Genomic DNA, 10,214 nt, shown 5'->3' with positions numbered 1-10,214 from the left:
ATGCTGCTCCCCTGCCTCAGGGAAAATGACCTGTTTAGATTTGTCTTTTAGTTCACCTTCTGTTTTTAACGATTTTAACTGGAACGTCATTGACAACCCATATGGCAGCGATCACACCGGAAATAATCCCCACAAGGCCACGGCGCTGGAAGCTTCACCTCGCCGACTGGTCACTTTTTAGAGCAAATGCAAATTTAGAAAATATACTCTTAGATGATCTCACCGTCGACCAGATAAACGAAAAGTTCACTAATTGTATCATAACTGCCGCACTCACAGCTATTCCTCAGTCGTCAGGAGTAGCGCGACAAAACCATAAAGTATGGTGGACAAAGGACTGTAAAGAAGCAAAAAAACAGCAAAATAAATCGTGGGGTAAATTCCGCAGGTATCCGATGCATGAAAATCTCTTAAATTTTAAAAAGGCAAAAGCTAAAGCTCGGTACGTCTGTCGCAGTGCCGAGAAAGCTTCATGGCAAAATTATGTTTCATCTATCAACAGTCAGATCTCATCTAAAAAAAGGTGGGAGCAGGTTCGAAAATTAAATGGCACCTTTTCACCATTCACAATTCCTTTTTTAACAACACCCGGCACACAAACAAGCATAGAGGAACAGGCAGACATATTAGGGGAACATTTCGCTGCAGTCTCAAGTTCATCTCACTATACACAGTCTTTTTTAAAATACAAAAACACAGCTGAAAAACAGAGGCTCCCAACAAGTGGAGGCGCAAATGAGGAATACAATAGTCTAATTACCCTCCAAGAAATCAATAAAGTACTATCTGCCGGCAAAAAAACTGCTCCAGGACCCGACGAAATACATTATGAAATGCTTGCACATCTTTCCGAGCCAGCCGTGGACGCACTTTTAAAATTCTTTAACACAATTTTCATATCTGGGAAAATACCGGAAGCCTGGAAGAAAGCTATTATTGTACCGCTTCTTAAGCCTAGTAAACCCCCAACTTCTCCTAGCAGTTATAGGCCCATAGCCCTGACCAGTTGCCTTGCCAAATCCTTCGAAAGTGTCCTAAATATAAGACTAACCTTTGTTCTTCAATCTTGTGAACTTCTTGATATCCATCAGTGTGGATTTAAAAAGGGATGCTGCACTACAGACCACCTAGTCCGCCTTGAAAATACTGTCAGAGAAGCTTTTATACACAAGCAACACTGTCTTAGCGTCTTTTTTTACTTAGAAAAAGCATATGATACTACCTGGAGGTTCGGGATTCTCCAGGACATAGCTGAGCTTGGCATCCGTGGCAGAATACTGAACTCAATTAAAGACTTTTTGACTAACCGTTCATTTAATGTCCGTCTAGGCTCAACCCTTTCGAGGGATTTTATTCAGGAAAATGGAGTGCCTCAAGGGTGTATTTTAAGCATAGGTCGGCACACTCACTCATGAGTGCACTCATATCGCCTCACTCACACTCACACTCACGTCTGTGAGTGTGAGTGTGAGTGAGTGGTCGTGAGTGCGAGTGGACGTGAGTGGATATGAGTGTCGGTAATCATGAGTGTGAGTGCGAGTGAGTGGATGTGAGTGTGGTTGGTCTGAGTGTGAGTGCGAGTGAGTGGTCGTGAGTGCGAGTGGACGTGAGTGTGAGTGCGAGTGAGTGGATATGAGTGTGGGTTGTCATGAGTGTGAGTGTGAGTGAATGGTCGTGAGTGTGAGTGCGAGTGAGTGGATGTGAGTGGGGGCGGTCATAAGTGTGAGTGCGAGTGGACGTGAGTGTGAGTGGACATGAGTGCGAATGCGATTGAGTGGATGTGAGCGTGAGTAGAGGTTAGTGGGTATGATTGATGAGTGGATGTGAGTGGGCGTGAGTGGCAATGAGTGGTTGTGAGTGGCAATGAGTGGTTGTGAGTGGATATGAGTGACAATGAGTGGTTGTGAGTGGCAATGAGTGGATGTGAGTGGCAATGAGTGGATGTGAGTGGTGGGTGGAAGCGACAGCGAAGTCGGTCGCCCATGTTTCGTGACGCTGATACCCGCTTAGCTATTTTCATGTTGTTGACAGCTGCGGGAAGCAAATATTCACTACTGAAGGCGCTCGATGCAGCATAAGGCATCATGCCGGTGTCTTTGGACAACCGAAGGAAAGGATTCCGCTGGCACGGGAACGGCAATCTTTCGTTGCTTTTGTAGTTCACCGTTGGCACGGGCGCAGGCCCTTCGCGGATGCAGTGAGCCGCTACAAGTTTTTTGAGACCCTTTATCGAATTTCGCATTGCCAGTCATGAAAATATAGATATATGTCTCTTGCCACGCTCCCCGCATGGCTCGATCTCGTATACATATGAGTTACAATGCTTACTGCTGAAACAACGACTGTCCGCTGCTCGGCAATAGCTACCGTAAGTTGGGACTTCGGGTGCTGCAGTGGACTTATGTTTTCTTCTTTGCCCAGGTGTGCGCATTGCAGAGCTCTCCTCTGGCCGTAATTTGTTCATAGGCTGTGACCCATGCGGTAACCCGACCTCCTTTATCCCAGGTCTTGAACTGCACAAACCCGGGTCAAGCCCGGAAACGACGCGGAAACCAAGTGCGCTTTTCGGTAACGCCAGAGGATTCTTGTTTCTATCATGTACTTTAAAGAGCCCAGCGTCGGAAATCAAGCATGTGGCTTTTATAATTTATTTTTTTTGTATGCATAGCATCAGGCATGGTAATGTCTTTGACGCCCAAGGAGATATCCAAAACGGCAATATTTTATGTCTTAATTTGCGCCAGAAATTATTGTTTCGTGCTGATGGTGGTAGTGAAGTTCGCGGTCCTGTGCATTGTTTGTCGCGTCCGGGTTCGCGATAAAGAAATGTCCATTGAGTTTTTTTTTTTTTTCTGCCCTCCGCACAACTGCAGGGAGGGGGATGAGTCACACTGGCTGCCCAGCGGTGTAAGGGGAGCGGGATAGCGACGGATTCCGAGAATAAGGGAAAGGTCATCCCACTGTGCACGTTCTTGCGGAAAGGCGGATCCTCGTCGTGTAGCTTTTGTCCCATGTCTATGGCAGCACGCGTTGACGACTTGAGGCGCGGTCAACAGGACATTGCCACGCTAGCTACAGGCTTGAAGACAGTTTGTAAGTGACGGTACTGAATAGATGGGCCTTGAGGTGACTTTCCCCGAACCTGAGTTTACCAGAGGTTGAAACAACCTGCACCGTGGGAAATCGAGAATGTTTGCGAAGCTCGCGGGACGAAGGGAGAAACCTCCGAAATCTTTATGGTTGAAAATGTACATATTTGTGCAGTGTTTGTGGAGGCGAGTTATCTTCTTTCCAAAATCCCTGATTGGCTGTGTTGTCCTTTTACAGTTGTTGATTGGCGACGTTTTCCTTTCCCCAATGATTTATTAGGTTGATGTTTGTGGAGTTACCTGATTGGTTACTGTCTCCACCGACGGCAGGGTCATAGGGTTTAAAATCAAGTGTTTGGACGGGACCGAGGGCAGGTTTCGTCACGTAAAGCTACTGGTCAGTCAAATGTAAACAAGTTTTCTCCTTGCTTGTATCTTTCTTTGTTTTATTAATTGTTAATAAAAAGTTAACCTCTCCATAAGTGTCCTCTGGCAACGTGATCGAGCAATATCGAATCTGCAAGACGTCAAGCACCCTTCAATAATCATCATCAACGTAATTTACCTCTACAAGATTGAGAGGGAAATTCAACTGTGATGAAACGTTGCGGCGATTTTCGGCAGAGGATATGAGGTGGCAACCAAATTGCCGGACCTTTTTTGATTGGTTGGACGTACAGTTCGAAATTAATTTTTATGTACTCGGGAAAGGGATATAAAATAGAATGTGTCTGAGTATTGTCACCGTTTCACTCGAGAAAAAAAAAACTAGAAGAAAAGCAGTACACGCGACTGAAAGTTAATAAGAATCAAGCTAGGGCGACAGTTTTCGTTTCGCTTAAAAGTATCGTGCAAGCGAGTGCTGCTAAGGCACTGAAGAAAAAAACATACGACGCCACAGCCAAAAATGTGACCAGAAGAGAACAGAAAACTGAGGGCGGCGGACGGAAGGGGGGCCAGGAGCTTTTCACAAACAGTTCGAAGGGTGCCGACATATTCGACTCTGGACTGTGCTCGCAGCACAGCAAAGAGTTGAATATTAAGCTCCCCCACGCTCTCCCCGGAGTCCAAAAAAAAATGTTTTTTCTTTGGTCATGAATAGGCTCCCGTCAGCGTCATGTAAGCAGAACTACGCCGTTGCCAATATGAGCAGGCGGGGGCTGCCCTGGCAAGTCAACAACTCAAAAGAAAACATTCGACAGAAGTCTGTCTGGTTGGGGTGCTGGCAGAAGGGGTGTTGGCAACGCACAAACCGACCAGCTCTATCGGTCGCCTTCTCCCCCGCCCAAAAAACCGGCAGCCAAGAGAAAAGGCCCAGGGCGTCGTGTACAAAATTCCGTGTTCCGTCTGCCCGGCGTCATACATAGGGGAAACGAAGAACTTCGCGGAAAGGATGAGCCAACACAAAGCGGACGTCCGTCACATGAATCGTCAACGCAGCGCCGTGGCCGAACACTGCGAAGGGTGTGACTGCACCATTGTATTGGAAACGGAAGCTAACCCACGCAGGAGGCTTCTACTCGAGTCGTGGCACATTCAGCAAACACGAGAGAATGTTAATCGTTCCCTGGGGACTTTCCCTCATCCTACGTCCATGGGCTGCGGCCATTGACCCGGAGGTTCTCCACGCAGGGGCTTAAAAAGCCAAGCTGCGCTCGCCCGTAGTCACACCGTGAAGAAGGGGCCGAGCCGGTCCCGAAATGTCGTGTTTTTTTCTGTTTTTTTTTCTGTATTTTACTTGGTTGGCGTCACTTACCTTCTCCTAACAAGTCAACAACTGCATACAAGCTTCCGCTGCATGTATGCGAGGCTTGGTTCTCATTTGTGACGCCTAATCTTCGGCATTTGGCGAGTGAAGCCGAAATGAGCTCGTGAAATGCGATTTTGTTCATTTTTCGTGTACAGCAAGGGGATTTTAATCTGTTGGCACGCACCGATTTCAGCAATCTTACCCTAACTGATATCTGGACAGCATGAGGCATCATTTGAAGCAGATACTATGATTGGCTAAAACTTGGCTCATTCTCATGGAGAACCCTGCGCACGCCTATGGACACTGTTCAAAAACTTGTCTAAGCATCTCAGCTGCTGACGCTATACAGGCAATCATCTTCTGAGCAGCAAGCGCAGGAGCACAGGTGCGTAGCATTCGGTGCATGGAATATGCGTGATGAGTGACTACTTTCTTCGAGCATCAAAACTGTGCAAATTGGCCAAATAGCCCGACAAAGCCGACATCTTTGCGACTCAGGATAATGTTAGGGGAGCTACGAGGGCAGTCGCCGCGACAGTAAATCTTTCATCCCCTCCGTTGTCAGCAAACAAGGAAACAGTGCACTGAACGTAAATGCGAGTGAGCGGACATGAGTAAGAGTGTGAGTGGAAATGAGTGTGAGTGTGTGGTTGTGAGTGCGAGTGGTCATGAGTGCGAGTGAGTGGTTGTGAGTGTGAGTGGACATGAGTGCGAGTGAGTGGTTGTGAGTGTGAGTTGTCATGAGTGCGAGTGTGAGTGAGTGGACATGAGTGTGAGTGCGTGTGAGTGGTTGTGAGTGAGAGTGGTCATGAGTGTGAGTGTGAGTGAGGGGTGGTGAGTGTGAGTGATGATGAGTGTGAGCGCGAGTGAGTGGTTGTGAGTGCGAGTGGTCATGAGTGCGAGTTTGAGTGAGTGGTTGTGAGTGTGAGTGGTCATGAGTGCGAGTGTTAGTGAGTGGTTGTCAGTGTGAATGGACATGAGTGTGAGTGTGTGTGAGTAGTAGTGAGTGCGAGTGGTCATGAGTGTGAGTGTGAGTGAGCCACCGCTCATGGTGCCGAGGTATGATTTTAAGCACAACCCTTTTTATTGTAAAAATGAATTCTCTTAACAAAATAATACCAAGGTCCATAACATATTCAGTCTATGTTGACGATCTTCAGATAGCGTGCACATCTTCCAATATATCTACATGTGAAAGACAAGTACAACTTACAATCAACAAACTGGCAACATGGGCAGACAAGAATGGTTTCCACTTCTCACCACAGAAAACAGTAGCCTTACTTTTTTTCACTCAAACGAGGCTTGCACACAGATCCCACATTACACCTAAACCAAACCAAACTGCCTTTAAAAAAGGAACACAAATTTCTAGGCATCACCTTCGATAAAAAGCTTACTTTCCTGCCTCACATAAACGCACTAAAGAAGAAAGCGTCGCTATCACTGAACATACTTAAAGTCATTTCACGCAAACACTGGGGTTCTGATCGGGTATGCCTTCTGCAGATTTATCGCTCTGTAGTACGTTCCGTTTTAGATTATGGCTGCATAGTGTATGGATCAGCAAGGCCGTCGTACTTGAAGCGACTGGACCCTGTGCACAATATGGGTTTGCGTCTTTCAACTGGTGCTTACAGGACATCACCCATAAAAAGCCTTTACGTAGAAACCAATGAACCACCACTTTCAGACAGACGAACAATGCTCACATGCTCATACATTTTAAAGATCCGTTCCCAGCCTAAACACATCTGTTACCCACTCGTTACAAAGTGTCCATCTCGAACACTATTTACCAACAAACCTCTAGCAATCAGACCACTTCTTCTCCGCTTTGAAGAGAAATGCCAAGAACTAGACATAATGAACATATTACCTAATATTGCGCGCAAACCTGATCCACTCCCGCCTTGGTACTGCCTACCATCTGTGTGCGACTTCACATTAACACAATTTCGGAAAAAACATACGCCACATGAACAGATATTACAAGAATATTTAGCACTCAACGAAAAATACGGAGAATACGAAGCATTTTTACCGATGGATCAAAATCGGCGCACTACGTGGGAAGTGGTGTAGTTCAGAATAATTGGTAAAAAATAGTACGGCTACCTGAGTGTACATCCATTTTCACCGCCGAGTGTTACGCAGTCTTGGTGGCTGTAGAAAAAATAATAAATGAGAACATTCAGAACAGTATCATTTACACTGATTCTCTGAGCATACTAACCTCACTTCACCATAGCAATGCAGTGACACCACTAATCGGGGATATCATACATAACATAACAAGCGCCACAATACAGGGACAAGACATAAAATTTTGCTGGGTTCCCAGCCACATTGGAATCGCTGGCAATGAGAAAGCAGATGAATGTGCTGGAAAAGCTCGAAACAAAAAAATAAAGTGTACATTCCCTACAAAGATGGTATGAAGTTGGTGCAGTGCAAATTAAGAAATAAATGGCAGTCGCAGTGGAATATCGAAAGAAATAATAAGCTACATTTAGTAAAACCCATTCTAGACGAATGGAAATCATGCTCACACCAAAAACGATTCATCGAAGTTATTTTATGCCGTCTCCGTATAGGACACACACATCTCACACACAACTTTCTGCTAACAAAGAAAGACAAACCTGTTTGCGAGCAATGCGGACATGAACTTACCGTAAACCACATTACCGTAAACTTGAATCATTAAGGAAAAAATATTTTGCTACATTTTACAAAGAACATATCCCATTTCATCCAGCGTTGATTTTAGCTGAATATGCACTCGTTAGTATACTTGATGTTTTTAGCTTTTTAAGGGAAGCCGGTGTTCTTCAAAACATGTAATGTTCTGACCCTGTGCTTCTCTACTTAGAACGATACACCTCAGCCACTTTCTCAGTCCTGAGAAGGAGGCTGAGGTTTTTATCTGAGTAGTTGGGGGCCTCGAGATCCTTGGCAAGCCAAGGATGTCCACGGAGGTTAACCAACTTTTAAAAGCTTCTGCAAACAGCCATTTCTAAAAAGTTTGTATTTAATCAGCCAGGTAATAAAAATAACTTTTAGGCCCTTTACACCACCGTTTTTATCAACTTTGTTTTCACACTCTGCTCAAGCCAATCTTTCCATACCTTGTTCTTGGCGCATGATAGCCTTAGCTGCTTATGCGCCAATAAACCTAACACAACAACAACAACAACAATCTAAAGTTCAGAGGGACCTTCGAAAGATACTATCAAAGATTTTTCAAGTCCTTCCACCGTCACAAAGAGGCCTATATTACAAGCTACTCTGCACAAACGAATCGGCTCCAGCTATCTACTGGCTGCCGAAAGTTCATAAGGAAGGGGTTCCGTTGTGGATTTTACAAGGTCTCCACTCCAAAGTTTGTCTCGCTACCTGCACAAGATTTTATCGCCTCTAGTTGGCAAGACTGAGACGCATATACGCAACACAGTGGTCTTTATTAACAAAGTGAAGAACGTCGCACTAGAAAGCGGTGAAGTGATGGTTTCCTTCGATGTTTGTTCCCTTTTCACGTGCGTTCCAGTTAACCTGGCGGTGGAAACCTGCAAGCTTCGTTTGAACGAGGACTCGTCTCTTGAAGAGCGCACACCTTTCGATGTACCCGATCTATGCAAGCTTCTTTCCTTTTGCCTTGCTAACAGCTATTAATCGTACGGTGGCAATTATTATCGACAGACTTTGGGCGCAGTGATGGGAGCATCAATTTCTGGGACGGCGGCTAACCTTACAATGGAAGCCATCGAGACGAAAGCCCTGGAAACATTCGAGCCACGCCCTAAATTATTCGTCAGGTGCATGGACGATTGTTTTTGCATCTTAAAGAAACAACACGTCCAGCGGTTCTTAAACCACCCCAACGGCATAGAAGCCTCAATCAATTTCACCGTAGAAGATCAGGCGAATGGCTGCATCTCTTTCTCGACACGTGATGCGAAAACCCACGAACCTGGATTTCACCGTGTACAGCAAGCCTACGCACACAGGCCGTTATCTTGACTTCTGTTCTGTCCACCCAATGGCCCACAATCACTCTGTCGTCTGCTCTTTGGTCGAAAGAGCAATAAACACGTGCTCTGACGAGCAATCCCTGAAGGAAAAGTTAAGGACTGTCGAAAGGGATTTTACGAGAAATGGCTATCCAAGATGCTTTGTGACAAACACAAAAAATAAACTTCTAAAGCGACCGCCACCTCCTGACGTTTCCAATGCTTCTATGCCAAAACGCGCCTCCAACCCTTACATCCCACAGTTCAGTGAAGCGCGTGAAAGTTAGCCACGTTCCAACAAGCAAGCTTAGACACGAGCTCGTCAACGTGAAAGACCCGCTTCCCCTTGACAGATATCCTGGGGTCGTATACAAGATTCCGTTTGCAGACTGCGACCTCAATTATATCGGGGAATCCGGAAACTGGTGCAAACGGATCCAGCAGCACAAAAATGGCGTGGCGAGAGGGCGCAGTGCTGCTAACGCTCTGGCCGAACCCGTGCAAGAAACTGGACACGTCATTAATTGGGACGGGGCACGTGTGCTTGCCAGAGAACGGATCACTTCTAACGCTTGTATCTTGAGTCTGATGATTCAGACCACTGCCGGCACACTAACCCGGATGCAAGGGAATCTGCCATTTGATTACGCAAGATCATTACGACGCATTTTGAAGAAAATATAAACGCATGCTTTTCGCCTGGTTTCCTCATTGTGAACTAGGAAGCCGTAGGACTTCCGAAACGTCAGTACGCTTAATTAGACTTTGACTTGGTCAGTGACCCTATATTTCTCACTATGCCTCCGCCTAACCAGACGACGTTTCGTCGAACTGTTGACTACATGTTCTGAGTGCCACACAACATTCTTGCAGAATTGCCTGTTTCGCCTTCGTCTCTCTGGGTCCACAGATGGCGGGTCTGGATAAACTTGACTGTCCCTCCGTTCCCCTGATAAGGACTGCTGGCTATAGGCTTCCTGTTTTGTCCACTTCCGGAGCTTCGAGGTACCCTGGCCGTGCTTAAAAGGCGGGATCGACAGGCTGCGCCGACATTTGCACACAGCAGGGGCGGCAAGCAGCACGTGCCCGGCGTTCTGTTGTGAATGCCAGGTAATATTCTCGCAGGTTGGTGATTTTGAGCATTATCTTTGAGCATTATCAGCGGTGCTGTTGCAGCGCTGCAGTGCTGTTTGCTACGATTTGCTGTTTTTTTTTCTTCGTTGTTTCCTCAGCGATCCCTCTTTTAAGAGCATGTCGCAATGTTTGGTCTGTCATGAGGATGTGAATGATAAAGAAATGTTCTTAAAATGCTCCACTTGCAACTATCCTTCCCAGGTTGCACCGAAACATTGCGATAAT

General features: G+C 46.0%; 1 protein-coding gene across 1 annotated transcript in view; it reads left to right on the top strand.

The window, feature by feature from the left end:
- Nucleotides 1-8,821: 8,821 nt before the first annotated feature.
- LOC149366735 (flap endonuclease GEN homolog 1-like) overlaps nt 8,822-10,214 on the top strand; it is a 141,443-nt gene continuing 140,050 nt past the window's right edge. Inside the window, exon 1 of the mRNA XM_089565309.1 lies at nt 8,822-9,980. The gene's annotated coding sequence lies outside the window, so the exon portion shown is untranslated. The remainder of the gene's footprint in view (nt 9,981-10,214) is intronic.

Source organism: Amblyomma mixtum, chromosome 1 (genome assembly GCF_055824585.1).
Source record: "Amblyomma mixtum isolate Tamu chromosome 1, ASM5582458v1, whole genome shotgun sequence".
Classification (NCBI taxonomy): Eukaryota; Metazoa; Arthropoda; class Arachnida; order Ixodida; family Ixodidae; genus Amblyomma; species Amblyomma mixtum.
Note: the sequence above shows the minus strand (reverse complement) of the source record. Positions and strands in the feature narration are given on the sequence as shown.